Genomic DNA, 17358 nt, shown 5'->3' on the forward strand with positions numbered 1-17358 from the left:
CACACCTAAACTTCCCAGCTTCATCTGCCTCAGGAGCCAGCACAGAAGCGTTGCCATAGCTTTGAGGACCACCGGTGGGTTTTGCAGCACAATCTGGACCACGGATCTATGCAAATCCCCAAGGCAGAAGTCTTTATGGAGGCATATGACAACCGAAAAAGAATAGCGCTCAGTGCTCTACTCCCACACGCCACCCCCCAACTTCACCATCATTTAAATCAGTCTTAAGTTGGAAGAATTCAAATCAACACTGTCGTCACAGAGCCAAGCAGAGAGGTGACACAACTTGGATGCTGCCAGGGAAATTGCCCCCCTGAGACTCCAAACTCATCAGCCCATCACTTTTTTTGAAACCCCATCGAGGAAAACAAATGAATTGGCAACTTGCTGCCCCCCAGCCCTCCATTGCCTCTGGCCAGGGCTGCTTCCAACCAGTTTTTCCCCTGGGATCAACAGGAGGGGGACTGGTGGGAGAAAAAAATATCCGAGACATGCTGTTGAGGCTAGAGAGCCACAGTTGGAAAAGAAATCAAAGCTTCTAAAGAGAGAGATGCCAAGGAGATGTGTGGTTCTCAAGAGAAACAGGACATTCCTCTCCCAGGGGGAGAAAATGATGAGGAATGCTTGTGCCACCTCTTTCAGCTCCCTGGCATAGGTGCTCAGCAGTCTGGGCACAGCTTGTCCCCGCTGTGCCACACTGCAGACACAGATGGCATCGCAGCTACTCATTTTTTTTCGTGTGTTTTGTTGGGGTTTTTTACCCCAAAAGCACATTTTCCATTTGGAGGAAGGGTTGCTGGGTCCTGACAGACCCAAGGCAGATGTGGAGCCACTCTTTGGGCTCCTGGAGACCTCCCTGCCTTCCTGCACCACACAGAATTATTAGGGCTGGAAAAGGTCTCTAAGATCACCCAGTCCAACTCTTAACCCAGCACTTCCATGGCCACCACTAATCCATGTCCCCAAATGCTTCATCTACACCTTTAACCATGTGCCCAGACCTGCTGCTGTCTCGGGGACATGACTTGGCATCAGCAGAATCCTCAGGGATTTTATGGGAGTCACAAAGAAAAGAAGCTGTGAGGAAAATAAATATTTTGCTATTGCCAGAAACACCAAAATCGGGTCCTGGTTTAGCCCAGAGGGAGAAGGATCATCAGGTCAGATTTTCCTTACAAAACATGTTTGAGTTACACAAGCAATGGGATCAGGCTGGAAGCAAGCAGGTGAGATAATCTCAGCGAGTCCTGGTTGATCCCCTGAAACCACCCAGTTTGGCTGGTTCAGCACAATTCCTGCAGCAAATTGTTCCTGCAGGAAGTTTTATACCTGTGCCCTTGGGCTAAGCCTTGACAGCATCTCTCACTGGGAACAAGCTACCTGCCTCCTCAAGGCAACACCTGGGGACTCCAGAGGGAGAGGAGGGCTGGGGAAGAGTTGGCCTGGCTATAAATAATCCCATGGAAGGGAAATGGGAGAAAAAGCAGCAAGCAGAAACTGATAAATCCAGGGAGATGTGTCCAGGCACTCAGTGTGAACAGCTCCTTGTGCTCCATGTGATCCCACAGAATCAGGCACAAGAGAAAATGGGATCCATGGCAGGATCCAGCCCAGATATTGCCTTTCCATGAAAGTCAATACACAGGATGCAGCACATGGCTCGTGGCATGACCTCATCCACTCAGCTCCATTAGAAAAGATAAAGTTGAGAAAGGGGAGAGTTAAATTAAAGAGAGTTAAATTAAGATGCCTGTTGGACCACGTTAACACAGAGCTGGCCTGGCTCCTGGTGCCACCGGCATTGAACACCCAGCAATCCCATCCCCAGAAAGCTGGGAAATAGCCTGTGTTTAAGGCAATCATTATTTGCAATCTGTGATCCCAGAGAAAAGGGCAGAAAAAGCAACTTCTCATTTTCACCAATAAAAGAGGAATTGCAGAAGCTCAGCAAGCACAGTGGCCAGCAGGTCACAACCAGCCATGCTGAGGTGATTCATCCTAAATGAGCCAGATTTAGTCAAACTAGCCTAGAATAAGGCAGGGAAACAGCCCAGAGTTTTCCCTGCTGGTGCTCACCATTATTCACCCATGGGAGCAACAGGGCCAGTGGGGACAGAGCAACATCATCCCCACCACTGCTGTCCCCTCCAGCTCCAGGACAATCAATGAAAAGCTTCAATCCCAGCTCCCACACCTGCACACTGCACACTGCACAAAAACCCATTAAAGAGGGATTTTTTCCCTCTTTTCCCAGCCCATCTTCCCAGAGCTCATCAGTTCCCAAAGGTGCTGGAGGACCAAAGGGCCAAGCACCGCTCCACAGCATCCACCGGACTGGTTTTCCCCATAAAACCACCTGAGTAGCTTCCGTTTGCCTCGTGTGTAACTTATTATTAAAGCCGAGCAAATAATTCAGGGCAAGAGCTCCAGGAGCAACGTTTTGCCTTTTCATTTTCCGCTCTTGAGCTGTCTGCAGTTTTCCCAGAGCTCGGGGATGATTTAAAGACCTGTCTCCGGACGGGAGCGTCTCGCTGCGACGCCGGCTCCGAGTGTTTGATGGCCCGGATTTCACGTGCGCGTTTGAGGACACGCCGGACACATAAGGATGGATGAGCCTTTCCTGGCACCTTAATTAGATGAGCAGCATTTGCAAGTGGGTTCTGGGGATTTTTTTTTTTTTTTTTCTTTCTGTGTTGGAGACCTGCAAACACTTCACGCAGAGTTAACGACCGCCTGTTTGCCAGGCAGGGCTCGGCGAGCGCTTCGCTTCGTGGCGCATCATTTTTCCAGTCAATGGTGCCATCCTGGACACGAGATTTCCTTGGAGTATCCCATTCCCAGCTCCTTTTTACACCCCAAACCACTAAGGACGTGGGAAAGGAGGATGGGGCAGCGGGGCTGTCAGGCTGTGATGGCTCCGACCTTCCAGCGCTGCAGCCATCCCAAGAATTTGCTTCCTCATTAGTGGAAAGGTTAGGGAGAAGGGATGGGCTCTGTGCAAACTCCCCGTGGTGCTCATGTGACACAGGCTGGCACAGGCAGCTCGCCCCAGTGCTCGGGCAAGTGCCAGCCAAAGGAAAAGCAGGGAAGGGAGAGCCACATTCCCAGGCTGAGGAACCCAAATCAGAGATCCCCACCCTTGGAGTAGAGCCTGTCCCCCCCACACCGTCTGCCGGTCCTGGGAAGCCCATCTGTCCTCAAGGCCGTATGAAATGCTGACTCCAACTGCCTCCACCCTTTTCCTGGAGGAAAGGGCTGTTGTCAGCTGCTGCTGTGACCCCAGACACCCATCAGAGAAGCTGAAGGGGCTGAGAAAGGGACGCCCCTGCTGAAGCTGCAGTGGAAGGGCTGACATCGAGGACAGCCCTGTCTCCTCTAAGGGCTTGGCCCTGGAGAAAGGTCTGGGCTCCCAGGATTGGGCCAGGCAGCCTCTGTCACTCAGTTTGCTGCTTTCAGGATGGAGCAAACCAATTCCATTGACCTCCTACTGTAAAACCCCTCAGAGCAGCTCATGTGCTGGACAGAAGGAGCCATTTAATGCCCCCCCAGCACCTGAAAGGGGCCAGGGACACTTTGGGGCCATCCCAGGTGATCAGGCCTGGGGCTCCATTAGTCCTGGTTGGAAACCCCTCTCCAGCTGAGCAGCTTTCTCCTCCCATTGCGTAATTGCACTTTGTTGAGCAGACCCGGCCTCTGGCAATGCATTTTCTCCAGCCTTGCTGCTCTCCTGCAACATTCCCCTTATTCCTTTCACTCTCTCTGGACAGTCACTGAAACACGTGAAGAGGGAGAGGAGTGAAAAACCCAGCACTTATCCTGCCCGTAAAACAAAACCCCGGATGGGAAAAGGGGGGAAAAAAGCAGGGAGTGGTGTCAGGTGCCTCTCCCCAATCCATCCCTTCCCGGTTTGCCTGTGGGGGTTTGACAAAAGTGATTTTTGGCTGACAAAATGATTACAGGGTGCCGAGACAGTAAGTTGCACATGGGTTTCTTTCCTGCATTTCAAAAGGGTGAGGACATGGCTGCACTTCTGGAGGGGTCACAGTGATGGGGGTGAGGAAGGGGGAATTTGGGAAGAGGAGGAAGGAGGGGAAGAGGGATATTTTCCACTTGGGGTTAAAACACAAGGACAGAGCAGGTGGGAATGTGTGTGAGTGAAGCCAAAGGCAGGTGATGCTGAAGATCGGTGATGGGATGGGGTTGGGGTTGGGAGGATGCTGCTGGCGGTGTCTGGACCAGCCCAAAGTAGGGAAGGAAGAAGGGAGAAGCTGCAGCCGCTGGCCCTGAGCAGATCCTGTGGCCTTGCTACAAGGTGGGGCAGCGGCACCACTGGGAGAGAGAGCGGGGTGTGCTCAGCTCCAGCTGGGAATATGGGCTGTGTTCAGCTCCAGGTGGGAACACGGGCTGTGCTCAGCTCCAGGTGGGAACACAGGGTATGTTCAGCTCCAGGTGGGAATACAGGGTATGTTCAGCTCCAGGTGGGAGCACAGGGTATGCTCAGCTCCAGGTGGGAACACGGGCTGTGCTCAGCTCCAGGTGGGAATACAGGGTATGTTCAGCTCCAGGTGGGAATACAGGGTATGCTCAGCTCCAGGTGGGAACACAGGGTATGCTCAGCTCCAGGTGGGAACACAGGGTATGCTCAGCTCCAGGTGGGAATACAGGGTATGCTCAGCTCCAGGTGGGAATACAGGGTATGCTCAGCTCCAGGTGGGAATACAGGGTATGTTCAACTCCAGGTGGGAATACAGGGTATGTTCAGCTCCAGGTGGGAACACAGACTGCACGGAGCAGAACGAGGTGCCCGGGGCACACTCGGACTCGGCGTTCCTGCAGGCAGTGGGTGCTGGGCAGCGGGGAGGAGGAGAGGAGGATTTCAGCTCCCAACTCAATCTGTTGGAGAACTTGGCCTGCTCCCCGTCAAGCTGAAAATAGCACACATGTAAGGACGTGCACGCAGTGCTGGCTGTGTCCTCGCCGAGCGCTTCCTTCCTGCTGCGCTCCCTGCAGAGCCCCGGCCTCCGCCTGCGCCTCGGGCCCCCCGCAGCCCCCTGAGCCCCCCAGGGGGACAGCACCCGGCCGAGATGCTCCTCAGAGCGTCCTTATGCCACAAAGCAGTGCACAGATGCAAGATCCTTTCACCTTCGGCTGCTTTTCAGTGCACCGCGGGGTCCGTCCGGCGGTATCACCTGGAGCGGGCGGGGCTGAGCGCGGCTCACGGCAGGAGCCCAGAGCTCCAGCAGCACCAGCAGCTGCCTTCAGCCCTCCCTGCAGCCCCCGCCTCAGGTTTGCCACCAGGATGGGGCAGAGAGCACGCACGGGTGCCCGGGAGGAGGGCAGGGAACTTCCACAAGTCCCCCGCTTTTTCTCCCGGTTTTATCTCCGAGTTTACGGTTGGCGATGGGAGAATAAAGAATAAAGCTGCGCTGCAGGAGCGTGTGCTGCCCGGCCGGGGTCGAGCCCCAGCCCTCGGAGGGACGGGGAAGCAGCAGAGCGTGCTGCAAGCTGGAGGATGGAGATAACCCTGACAGCAGCCGGAGCTGATTCCTGCGGCGGAGAAGGAAGAAAAGAGGCTGAGCTCCCCATGGACATCAGGCACAGGAATAATGGGAGAGCTCTGCCGGGACATCGCTGCAGCTCTGAGCACAGCCTGTGCAAAGTGCTGCTCCTCTCCCATGCCTGCTGGGAATGCCTCTAAAGAAATGTTCCCCTAAAGGGCAGGTACCCCGGGATGGAGGAAATCCAGGAAGGAGCCTTAGGGGAAGGTGACTGGGGAACCTGGGAAGTGCAAAAAGCAAATAACGCCAGGGCTGGGGAGGGATGGACAGGGATATGCACAGATGTACATCCACGTGGAGCTCGCTGTTTGGAAGAGGGAACTGTTAGAAACAGTTCAGTTTGTTCACTGAACAGGTTGTTCTGTGCTCAGGGTAGTCAGGGTGAGCTATACACAGACTATGGGGTGATCCCCTGTGCATCCTCCAGCTTCCAGGATGTCCCATGTCCCAGGGCACAGCTCCACAGCAGCACCCAGCAGGACGGGCACTGCCTTGTGAGAACACATTTCTTCCCCCAAATCTCCACTCTGCCAGGGTTCTGCTTTATGCCCACAGTGGCTTCGTGGTGCAGCACTTGGCTGGGGACAGCAGCAGGACACCAGAGAATATCAGTGGCTGGGCAGAGACTGAGACCACACTCCCAGCACACCAGATCTGCACCTGGGCATGGCCAAAACCTCTCTGCTTCCCAAAACCCTCTGAGGAGCAGCGTTAGCCAGCATGTGGTATCAGCTCTCCTGAAACAAAGCCATTGTGGTTGAGGCAGGATCCTTATTAATTCTTTCCTCTCTTTAATTTCCATTTTTTTTCTCGGTTCCCTTTCCCACTGCTCAAGCAGGGCTTGGGTAGGGCCCTGCTGCTGCCAGCCCTGTGTCCCTGTGGCACGGTGCCACTGGTGCTATTGCTCCGTGACACGGGGATGTGATGGCTGCATTTGGGGTCGATGGTGAGATCAGAGGAATGCGAAGGGAAGGGAGCCATGGGTGGAGCAGAGAGCTCCAGATGGAGGGGAAGGGGAAGGTGGGGAGCCCCAAAATAATGCTCCACCAGGCAGTGGAGTGGGAGGGATGCACAGGTGGGTCCCAGCCCCATCCATTGTCCAGCTGGGGGGATGGAAACTGCCACTTACTGAAACATCACTGAACAACATTGAACCCCAACTTCTCCCCAGACAGCATTCCTAGGGATGGACGACAGGGAAAAGAGTGGGACAGGACATCCTCAGCACCCACAAAACACAGCAATCGCCTTTCCCACCTCTGCCAGCAGCACCTTCCTCAGCCACCCATCACCAACACACCCTTGGTCATCCCCTTCATCCCCCAGGACACTGAAAATCACCTTTTTTCCCGGTTACAGCCCACATCCATCCCTCCTGCAGTCCCCTCCAGCACCAGCCCTGCAACACTGATGGCCATTGATGCCACCAGCCTGTCCCCAGCTCCCCCAGGCAGGGGCCAGCAGAGGAGCCTGGATGGCTCCAGGCCCTCCCACGGTGTCCCCTCGCCCGTGTTACATAAACGCCTGGGCCCGGGACTGTTTGTGTTTGTGCTGCCTTCAGCGCCCTCCTCCTCGGCCCTATTTGCATAACAAATAATTAATAATAATTAATGACTGGGAGAACGGTGTGGGTTGCCAGATTGTGCTAATTAGCGAACAAATGCCATTGCACAAGCGAAGACAGGCGTCACACGGCCCCGTGTCCTCACCAAGGGTGGGGACACCATGGGGACAATGTCCTGTGTGACTCTTGGCTCTTCTGGGGAGGGGGAACAAGAGGAAGAGGAGGAGGAGGAAGAGCTGTGGGAGGTGCTGGGGAGGGTCAGTGATGCTCCCAGGTGGGTGCCCCCACTCTTGGCATCCCACAGCATCCCCCAGCCGGCTCTCTCTGTGCCCTTATTAGAGCTAGGGACAACACTCCTTAATTGTCTGCTGATGGCGCCGCTCCACATCATTAACGAGCAAAGCAGCACCAGCTCATTAAGGCAAAGCCTTTGCTCCGGCAGCTCCGCAGCCAAATCGTGCTGGGGACACTCTGACCACAAAGTCCCTCGCAGATTGCACCCCCTCCCTGGGGCAGGGGGGCTGAAAGCACCAAAAATATTCCCCCTGTGCCAGCAATGCTGGAAAGCACGGAGGAGAGAGGATGTGAATGATGGAGGGGCCTGTTCGGTCATCTGGACACCTGGACCCAACCTCTGCCTGCACCTCACACACCTGCAGCTGCCTGGGGAGCTGGGAACATGGAGCGTGAAAGGAAGGGGAAAGGGGGAAAGGAGAGAGACAAGGAAAAGCAGGAAAAAAGGGGGAAAAGATATTTGAGGAGGGAGACAGAGAAAGGAAAGGAAAGGAAAGGAAAGGAAAGGAAAGGAAAGGAAAGGAAAGGAAAGGAAAGGAAAGGAAAGGAAAGGAAAGGAAAGGAAAGGAAAGGAAAGGAAAGGAAAGGAAAGGAAAGGAAAGGAAAGGAAAGGAAAGGAAAGGAAAGGAAAGGAAAGGAAAGGAAAGGAAAGGAAAGGAAAGGAAAGGAAAGGAAAGGAAAGGAAAGGAAATCAGGTTCTCTTGTCTTAGATCTGCTCAAGAAGTGGCTGCTGGTCACACATGGGAGCACTGGGAGCAGTGGGATGCTGGAGTGAGCAATGGCCAAAGCTTGTGGATCTGTGTGGGCAGAGACAGACTGGGGTCCCTTCCTCACTGGGAGAGCAAGGGATGAAGGAGAGCAAAACCCTCTCTCAGTCCCCTCCACAAAACTCTGCAGGTCCAACTCAATCTCCCCAGTCCCTGCAGTGTCCCAGACAAGCCCTGGATGCCAGCAGAGCTCCAGGGCCGCTCAGACTCGCTCCCACTGCAACTCCAAAGCAGCCCCTGCTCTACCCCGCAGCAGAGCAGAGCTGGGTGCAATTACACTTCACTGCCTCTCCTCTCTCACTGTAATTCCTTTGCTCCACAGAATTGCTTCCCCTTCAGCACCACACATAATCCATTGCACTGTAATTACACGGGAATTTTAATATCTGATGTATTTATAAGATGCACTTAATTCATCAGCCCCTTTAACCACACTGTCATTCCAGCCTTCAGCACGGTGGGAAGGATGACTCGCTGTCAGATGGAGATTAGCTGGCCCGTGTGTGTAACGAGTTGGAGGCTGTTCTCAGCCCAGCTGAGAGCCTCACTGCCACATCCCACCCTGGCTGGGGAGCAGGATCCCACCGTGCCAGGTGCCCCAACCCTCCAGGGGATTGTGCCAGGGCTCGCTGCGCTGCTGCAGAGACAAAGGGCAGCACGATCCAGAGACTCTTCCCCAACACTTGAATCGTCCAACAGGTCTGAATTTGGCAGAAATGAAGGGTCTGTGTTGGGGTGAGTTTTGTCCCTGCAGCCCAAGCACTGAAGGTTCCCCAAAGGGCTCCCTAAGGTGAGGGATCCACATTCAGATCCCGTGAAGAAAGTAGCCACTACTGAAGGCTTATTTTTCCTGGCATTTGTTTTGGTGGCTCCTTTCCAGCCGTGTCCTAAAAGAGAACCAAAGGCCTTTGAGCCTCTCACAGGGAGCACAATGCAATGATTTTCCCAGCTGGGGCAGGAGGGATGAGCTCACTGCTGTCCTTGGTTCCCCCGGCTTGGGGGTGCGGGGTCCCTGTGCCGAGCACAGCGCGCGCCGCGGCTCCTGGGGGTGCCCAGGAGAGCAGTGGGCTCAGCAGAATGCTGGGGGTGCCTGGGCTCCATCCATCCCACCAAGCCCCAGGAGAAATGCCAGCTGAGCCTGGGAACGAGGGGAAAAGCAGGAGAGAAAAGGGTGGTCTCACTGTCTCAGTCCCTGGGGGCACCCCAGCTCTCACTGGTGGATGACACCACACATTTCACACTGGGATCACACTGGGTTTCCCCAGTGACAGCCGTGCTGCCCTGCCAGGCACCCCCGTGGGCAGCTGGCACTCACAGGGGGTGGCATTGCCCCCATCTCAGCACTGGCCATGAAGCACCACGGAGGCACAGCCCAGCTGTGTGAGCAGGATGGGCCAGGGACCCACCAGGTCCCCACAACACCGGGTGACCCTTGGGACACAAACCCTCCTGCTCCCAGCGAGCCGTGCCAGAGCAGGGCCGGACTGGGACTGTGATGACATTTCAGCTGGGGAAGGACCTCCAGCAGGGACCACCCTGAGCCCCTGGGCTGCTATCAGCACCCTGAGCCCACCCACAGCCCTCGGGCTCCCAGGGCTCCCAGGGCTGGGTCAGAAGCAAGGTGTACCCCAGCAGTGGTGACACGCTGGTGACAAACTGGTCACCCCCCAGACCACGGCACAACCTGGCAGTGAGGTCTCTCCACACAGCTCCCTGCTCCGGCGCCCTGTGGCTGCCTGGAAATTCAAGCTGGGGACATGAAGGGTGCTGCAGCCAGCCTGATGTCCCCCCAAGCCCCATGTCATGTCACACACCCCCCAGAGCTGCTCCGAGTGCCAGCAGGTCCCTGTGCCCGTGTGCCAGCCCTGAGCAGGGACACCAGCTCTGGGGCACAGCCTGGGCATCTCCAGCCCAGGGTTCTCTGAGGAGCTGCTAATTCCCCATCCCTTCCCCATCCAGAGGGTCCCTGGTACCTGCTCCCCACGGGCTATCACAGCCTCCTGCCTCAGTTTCCCCACCTGCACAGCGCTCTCCGAGAGGGTTGAGGGTGGCAGGGGGTGCATCAGGGTCTCCAGCCTGGCCTCTGGCTTAGGAGCAGGACAGGGCCCTCTCTGCTGTCCCCATCCCCAACCCCTCCTTCCCCGGGTGCTGCCGCCCAGGGGGAATTCTGGCCCCCAAGGTCACTGACAGAAGGGGCTGGGGGCAGACACCTCAACCTCACGCCCAGCCAGCCTCACCAACCACCCCCTCCAGCTCCCGGCCACTCCCTGGAGCTCAGCTACCCCGCAGGTGTCCCCCTCCCTCCCCGCTGTCCCCAAAAAGCAAATATCCCGGGAGATGGGCTCCGCGCTGCAGCTCTGCCGGTGCCACTGGCGCTGAGCAGAGCAGACACTGCAGCACGGCTGTTACATAAGCCCGAGCCAGCTCTGGGGATGTAGGACACCGGGGTTATCCCCCGGCCCCCCCCGGGGCTGCCACCCCCCTCCCCAGCCCGCCCCAGCCGCGGGGCTGCCGGGCTTTGGGGGAACCTCACCAGCTCAGCCCACCCTGCAAGGGCTGCGGCGGGGCTGGGGTGGCCCTCGGGCTGCTGTGGCCCTGCCATGGGGCACGGGGGTGGCACTGGGGGTGGCACTGGGGGTGGCACTGGGGGGACAGGAGGGTTGTGCCGCAGGGAATGGGGCAAGCGGTGGGGTGGGATGGGGCTGGAGGGAAGCGGGTGCTGCACCCACATCCCAGGGAGTCCTTCTGGACTCTCCAGGGAGCAGCCGTGCAGGTGGGAGCTCAGGGAAGGAGCCAGGGTTGTGACTCCTGGGCTGTGCCTCCCTCGGGGTGAACACGGCCAGGGCAAAGGATCCAGCCCCGATCCCAGGCTGCTGCATCTGTATCCCCATCCTGACACATCTGGGGGGTCAGCAGCCCTGAGGACAGCCTTCCTGGGGCCAGTATCCCTGTGACAGCATCCCCGCCATCAACCTCCTCGGGATCGGCATCCCTGGAACAGCATCCCAGAGAAGAACATCCCTGGTGCCTCCAGCTCGAGCTGGGGAGCCACGATCAGGCTTTCCCAGAGCTGAAGGGAAGATCCTTTCCCTGCGGGACAGCCCCGGCATCACCTGCCCTGCATCCCTGCGGGGAAACGGAGGTGAGGGATGGAACAGCCGGCATCACCCGGATCACCCATCCCCAAAACACCCATCCCCGTGCTGGGGGCACAGAGAGTGGGCAGGCAGTGCTGGCAGCACCGGGGGTCCCCCAGGATCTGCTTTATCCTGGCTAACAGAACACCGGGATCCCGGCAGCATCCCCCGCCTTGGTGCGGGATGGGGACAGGGATGGGGACAGGGATGGGGACAGGGATGGGGACAGGGATGGGGACAGGGATGGGGACAGGGATGGGGACAGGGATGGGGACAGGGATGGGGACAGGGATGGGGACAGGGATGGGGAACCCACAGCCCCACAGCTTCTCTCTGGCTTTCTGTCAGGCACTGTCTGGATCTGGCCATTTCTGTTTGGGGATGTCAGGGGGGAAAAAAACCCAGGCTAAAGGTCCCAGCAATGGGAGATACCAGAGCAGGAAATTAATGTTAATTAATTCATAATGACTCTGAGATAGTGATACCAGATGCTTCAAAAGTCCAACGGGGGAATCTGAAAGAGCTTTGCAAGAAATCCATCGCCCACCAGCAGTCCTGCCTTGCTGCAAGCTGGGAATGAGGGAGTGAGCTGGGAACCAGGATCAAGCTGGGACTGGAAGACCACACTGGAACTAGGGAACAAGCTAGGAATGAGCCAGGAATGGTGAAAGAGGGGAACATCCCTGTGAGGTGACAAGCTCACAGTCACCCAGAGCTGTGGAGAGCAGGGATCCTGCCACCTGCCACCACCTTTCTCCCCTCCAGCCCAACTCAGAAGCTGGAGTGGAGCTGGAGTGACAAGACTCCTGCCACACTCTCCTCCCTGGGGCACAGGGGCTTCCTGAGACCCTCAAAGCTCATTTGTTCCCTCTCCTTCCCTCCATTTCGGGCACACCAGGCTCAGGGCAGGTGGCTGGGCATGCACTGGGCACTCAGGGGGGATGGAGGGACAGGCTCATGGTCTGGGACATGAGCCCCCACACTCAGAGGACAATTTCTCCCTCCTCATCCATGCCAGCCTGCCTTTGCCCTGCACTGCCAAACACAAACTGGACTGGATTTTAGCCGAGGGGTGCAAAAGAGCTTAGAAAGGTTTGAGCCCAGATCCACCTCCCCAGGGCTGGGGATGCCAGAGCCAGCGCTGGGAAGGGTGCAACCAAGAACTCTGCAAAAAGCACAGGCAAACCCTTGGGCTCAGAGCTGTTTGCCCTGACAGGGGAGATTCTGCTCCTTCCCACAGTGACACAGCAGCACCTGCACCCAGAGGGGACCCTCAGAGCTGGGAATTGAGGTGCCTGAGGCCACACAGGGCCTGGCAGAGCACGGTGGCACGGCTGGGGCACGGCACTGCCATCACTGCTTACATAAGGTGTCCCCTCCAAGTGCCAGCACCGAGTGGTGACAGGAGAGCAGGACAGAAGTGTCCCTCCAGCAGCCCCTCACAGGGACAGCGCTCCCACTGCTTCTGGAGACAGCACCCCCAAAACTGCCAAGCCGGCCTCCTTCCCCCTGCACAGAGGTTGGGTGAGGCTCCCGTGTCTCTCAAGCACATTCACACCCTAAAAGCCCCTCAAAGCTGGCAGGAGTTGGGGTGGGAATGTTGGGTTTTGGCTCACGGCGCGGTTCCCCCGACAGCTCCTCCGAAGTTTATCTGCAGCAGGAGAGGTTTGTGCTGCGCTGCCAGTGAAGCCACCCCAGCCAGCAGGAGAGGGGAAAACCCCACTGTGAGCACCACGGAAAACTACAGAGCACCACGGCACCAGAGTCAGGGAGACACCAAAATCCCACCCCAGCTGGTCCCAAGGGATTTGTCGTAACCCCCTGGGTTATTCCAGGGCTAAGGAAAAAAACTACTTCGGCTTCACAGGTAAAGGAACTCTTTTGGGTAAAGAGCAGCAGAGGCAACAGAGGATTTCAAAGTGTGTTTTGGATCAGAGGCAAGAAGTGAAGTGGCCTTTACGGTGCCTTCTCCAGCAAAGCCAGGGCTTTATTAAGCTTATCTGGCAAGGATGGGAACGCTCGCTGTTATTCCAGGCCTGAAAAGAGCAGGCAAGGATTTTTTCTTTCTTTAATTTTTTTTTTTTCTAGTCTTGTTTTCATTATTTTCTGGTGGCTTCACTGCTTTGTGCTCACACAAAGGGAATTTCACCTGCTGTTCCAAAGAAAAGGCCCTGGAAAGTTTTGTGGAGAAGGGGATGAGGGGTAGAAGGTTTGTAGGAGCAAAATGAGTTGTTGCAGGGCTTGTTGTGGATTTTTTTTCCCGGTGACCTGTAAAACATCCCCAGCTCTTTGCTGCTTGCAGAAGACCTGGCACCAACATGAGAGTCCCCTGTCCCCACCAGCGTCACCCCTGGCATGGGAAGGTCTCAGAAATTGGGGATGATTTGGGGTGCAGAGGGAAAGCAGTGGGACAGCTTCCCATCTTTATCACGGGCAAAGTCACGCCACGCTTTCTAAGAACAGGAAAGAAAAAAAAACCCAGCCCTCGTTTGCTGACACCACAGCAAAACAGGTGGTTCAAAATCACAAGTGCAAGGGGGGGAGGAAAAAAAAACCCCGATTTGGTGATTTTGTGCTCATATTCACTGCAAAACTGTCCGGGAAGGCTGCTAAATACACACCATTTTCCCTCTCACACTCTTTGCTCTATAATTAAGAGAGACTTCTAAAAATACAAACGGCCTCGAGCACCCAGTTGAAGGCGTGCAGGTGCTGCTAACTGGAGGCACTTTAGTACAGCTCATTTTCTGGACAATTTTACTCGCCTGGCTCGTGCTCGGCGCCGATACTATTACAGTGATGCAATTCTGCTGCTGCTGCTGCTGCTGCTGCTGCTGCTGCTGCCGTGGTCGGCTCGCTCGGCTTTTTCCCTGCGCTTTGCAGTTTTGCCTTCAAAGCCCCCCCAGCCCTGCAGCTCCCAGGCTCCCCCCAAGCGTGTCCCTGCCAGAGGGGCCTGGGGATGATTGGGTCAGGCAGGTTTATTTTGTGTGTGTGTCTGTGTGTCACAGCCACATGTGAACATCCCTGTGTGGGCATCGAGGGGCATAACCCCGCGTGGGCATCGCCCAAAACAAGCGCTGTGCAAAAGTTTTGGGTGAGGAAGCCAGCTGGCCTGGGGAAGCGAGCAGAGGGGAGCAGGAGCTCGGAGAGGAACCCAAAAAGCAGCAGCAAAGCCTCAGTGCTGGCTGGGCAGAGAAGGGGGCCCATGGCACGGGCACGGTGACGCCGCTTGGCAAAACATCTCCCACCCCCCCAAGCTGGCATTTGGGGCACAGGGGTGAGGGGGAACTTTCCCCGTGGAGCCACCGCTGCCAAACTTCCCCGTCTTATTTCTCCATTAGGGCTGCAATAGGTGGAAGTGATTGACTCACTATGAGACTGCTGTTTTTGCCTCTGACTTGGGATTAAGACGGAGCTGGAGGAGCGGAGGAGCCGTCGTTGGCAGGCACTTACCTCTCACTGCATCCAGCCCCTCCGGCCGTGGGGCTGCAGCTCCTGGAGAGTTAGCTGGCAGGGGACCCCACATCCACTCGGGTTTCTCCCAGGACCGACGTTTGGCTGCTGCTTCTTAGGCACAGACCCAACCCCTCCATTCCAACCACAGGGGGGAAAAAAGAAATCTTCTTCCCAAAGAAAAAAAAAAAAAAAGAGAAATAAAAATAAAAAATAAAAATAAAAAAGGAGGGAGATTAAAAAAAAAAAAAAAAAAGGGGGTGGGGGAAGGAAAAAAAAAAAATAAAAAAGCAAACACGCTTTTTTTTCTTGGTTTGGTTTCCCCGTGGAGAAAAAAAAGAAAAATAGATAAATCCCAGCGACCAAGAGATCCAGACTCAGGTGAATTTAGCTTCAAACTCCCTCTGCGCTTTCGGAGCCTTCACCCTCAAATGGGCTCTGGAAGATGCTGGGGGACCCATGGTTGCCAAAGTGTCATCAAATATCCTTCGGGCTCAACTCCGCTCCTGCCCGGGGAGGGTGGACTTCTTCCCTTCTTCCCTGCTTGCTGCGTGCTGTGGAGTTGGCAGGGACCTGCCTGTTCCAGCCTCAGCGTGGAGGGTGGGTGGGTTTGGTTGGTTGATGTGGGCTGGTTTTCTTTTTTTTTTTTTTTTTTTTTTTTTTTTTTTTCTCGCCGCTATTGGTTTTCTTGCTATCTGATCCTGAGCGAGCGCTGCAGCTCGCCGCTTCCCTGCTTTCCCCCCCCTTCCCAGCTCCCAGGCTTTTGACAGGGAATGAAACACAGACACCCAGTGAGACAGGCTCCGGCTTCTACAAAGCTCCACTCCCTCCTGCTGCCTTTGTCCGCGAACAGCAACTCCTCCAACTCTGCCCGTAGACACGAGGGAACCTCTGCATCAGCACTTTCCTAATGGCTGCTTCACCCCTTCGGCCCTTCTTCTTCTTCTTCTTCTTCCTCGCTTCCTCTCCTCTACCTTGATGGCTTCCGCTTGTTTTTTCCAGCCCTGGCTTCGGCAGCCACGGCACAGGGAAGCAACAGCCCTTTCCCGATGGATCCATCTCAGCTCCCCGGCTGCGCTCGGGGGGCAGCGGCCCCGCTCCCCATCACCCTCCTTGCTGGGCACCCTCCGTGGAAAACCCATCCTGGGAACCTGAAAGCTTCACTTTGGGCTGGTTTAAGGGGCAGGGGGCTGCGTGTGTGGCAGAGGGAGGGCTGAGAATTGGAGCCACTTCTTTTTATTGCAGGCGGGGATTATTTTTATTTTGGGGATTTTTAAAAGGTTGACTGGAGTCCAAGTTTGTTTCTTTTGTGGTGAGCATTATTTTAAGCCATTTGGGAGGCTTTGGGTGTCTCCAGGTTACATTATCCTTATAATAGCGAGGCCTTTTTGGAGAGGGTCAAAGTGAAACCTGGCTCCCACAGCCTCTTTCCCCCACGGAGGGGAGCGGGAGGCACAGGGATGCTGCAGTGGGCTCACAACCTCTGCTGGCTCCCAGCCAGAGGGAGATGCAAACCAGCCACCGTCTGTAATTTTTGCTACACTTCCTCCACACTCGGTCACCCGCGAGATCCCAGGGCTGCTGCCTGTTCCTTTTTTGGGGATTCACAGGCTTTGTTAAAAAAAAAATAAAAAATAAAAAATCACCAGGAGTTGTTATTTTTTTTTTTTGCCAGGAGACCTCCAGCCTCACCAACGATGCTCGGTGCTGCTCAGGAGCTGGCAGGTCACAGAGAAACCATAAAGCCCCCCACATGTAGAGGCTGCCTCCCCACCTGCCCTTTAGCAGCCTCTCCCTCACTTTTCTTTGTCTCTCACCACAAGTTTGGGACCAGCAATTCCTCCCTCTCACCTTTGACAGCATCCTCAGCGGTGACCCTGCTGGTGCCCAGCTCCCATCCCGTCCCAAGATGGAGCACTGTTCCCTCACTGCTCCCAACACCCCAGACACCAGAGCACCTCAGGGAAATGCTCCCGGTGCTGCCTCCACTCCCCTCTCCACACTGGCTTGTCCTTCCTCACCCGGTTCCACAAACCTCAGGAACACTGAATTTTAACCAACACCAACATCCCAGGATGGAAAGCACTGCAGGGCCTCGTCACAACCCTGATGGATACAGCAGGGATTTGGGATTTGCAGATCCGAGGGGAGACCAGCTCACACACTGAGCGTGGTGGGCTTGTGCAGGACCACCCAGGGACAACCTGATCCCAAAACATTTCTCCTTTCTGTCTGTCAGGCAGCCCCCCACGTGCCAACTGCTCCTCCCTGGTGCCTCCTCTCCTGTCACCCCACCATGCCCATGGAATGCTTCCCAAATATCTCCCTGCCCCAATGCCCAGCCACAGGTGCCAGACCAAAGCTCCTCACACTCCCTTCAAAAACAGACACCATTAATGCACCCAAAAACTGGCTGCAGAGCTAGGGGGAGACTGGCCATGGGCCAGGGGCACGCACTGGGGAGAGGGGAGCAGCTTCAGGCTCCCCAGTCCAAGACTGGGGCTGGCTGGGAGGGCTGGCTGGAGCTGGGCACAGCTGGCCGGGCTGGTGTTCCCATCACCTGCCCATGCTGCTGGCTCATCCCT

General features: G+C 56.1%; 1 protein-coding gene across 1 annotated transcript in view; it reads right to left on the bottom strand.

Moving 5' to 3' along the window:
- The window catches only part of LOC111936126 (potassium inwardly rectifying channel subfamily J member 12), a 38231-nt gene extending 22510 nt beyond the window's left edge, over window positions 1-15721 (bottom strand). Inside the window, exon 1 of the mRNA XM_023936861.2 lies at window positions 14774-15721. The gene's annotated coding sequence lies outside the window, so the exon portion shown is untranslated. The remainder of the gene's footprint in view (window positions 1-14773) is intronic.
- Window positions 15722-17358: the final 1637 nt, after the last annotated feature.

This window comes from Cyanistes caeruleus, chromosome 17, assembly GCF_971803275.1.
Source record: "Cyanistes caeruleus chromosome 17, bCyaCae1.hap1.1, whole genome shotgun sequence".
Classification (NCBI taxonomy): domain Eukaryota; kingdom Metazoa; phylum Chordata; class Aves; order Passeriformes; family Paridae; genus Cyanistes; species Cyanistes caeruleus.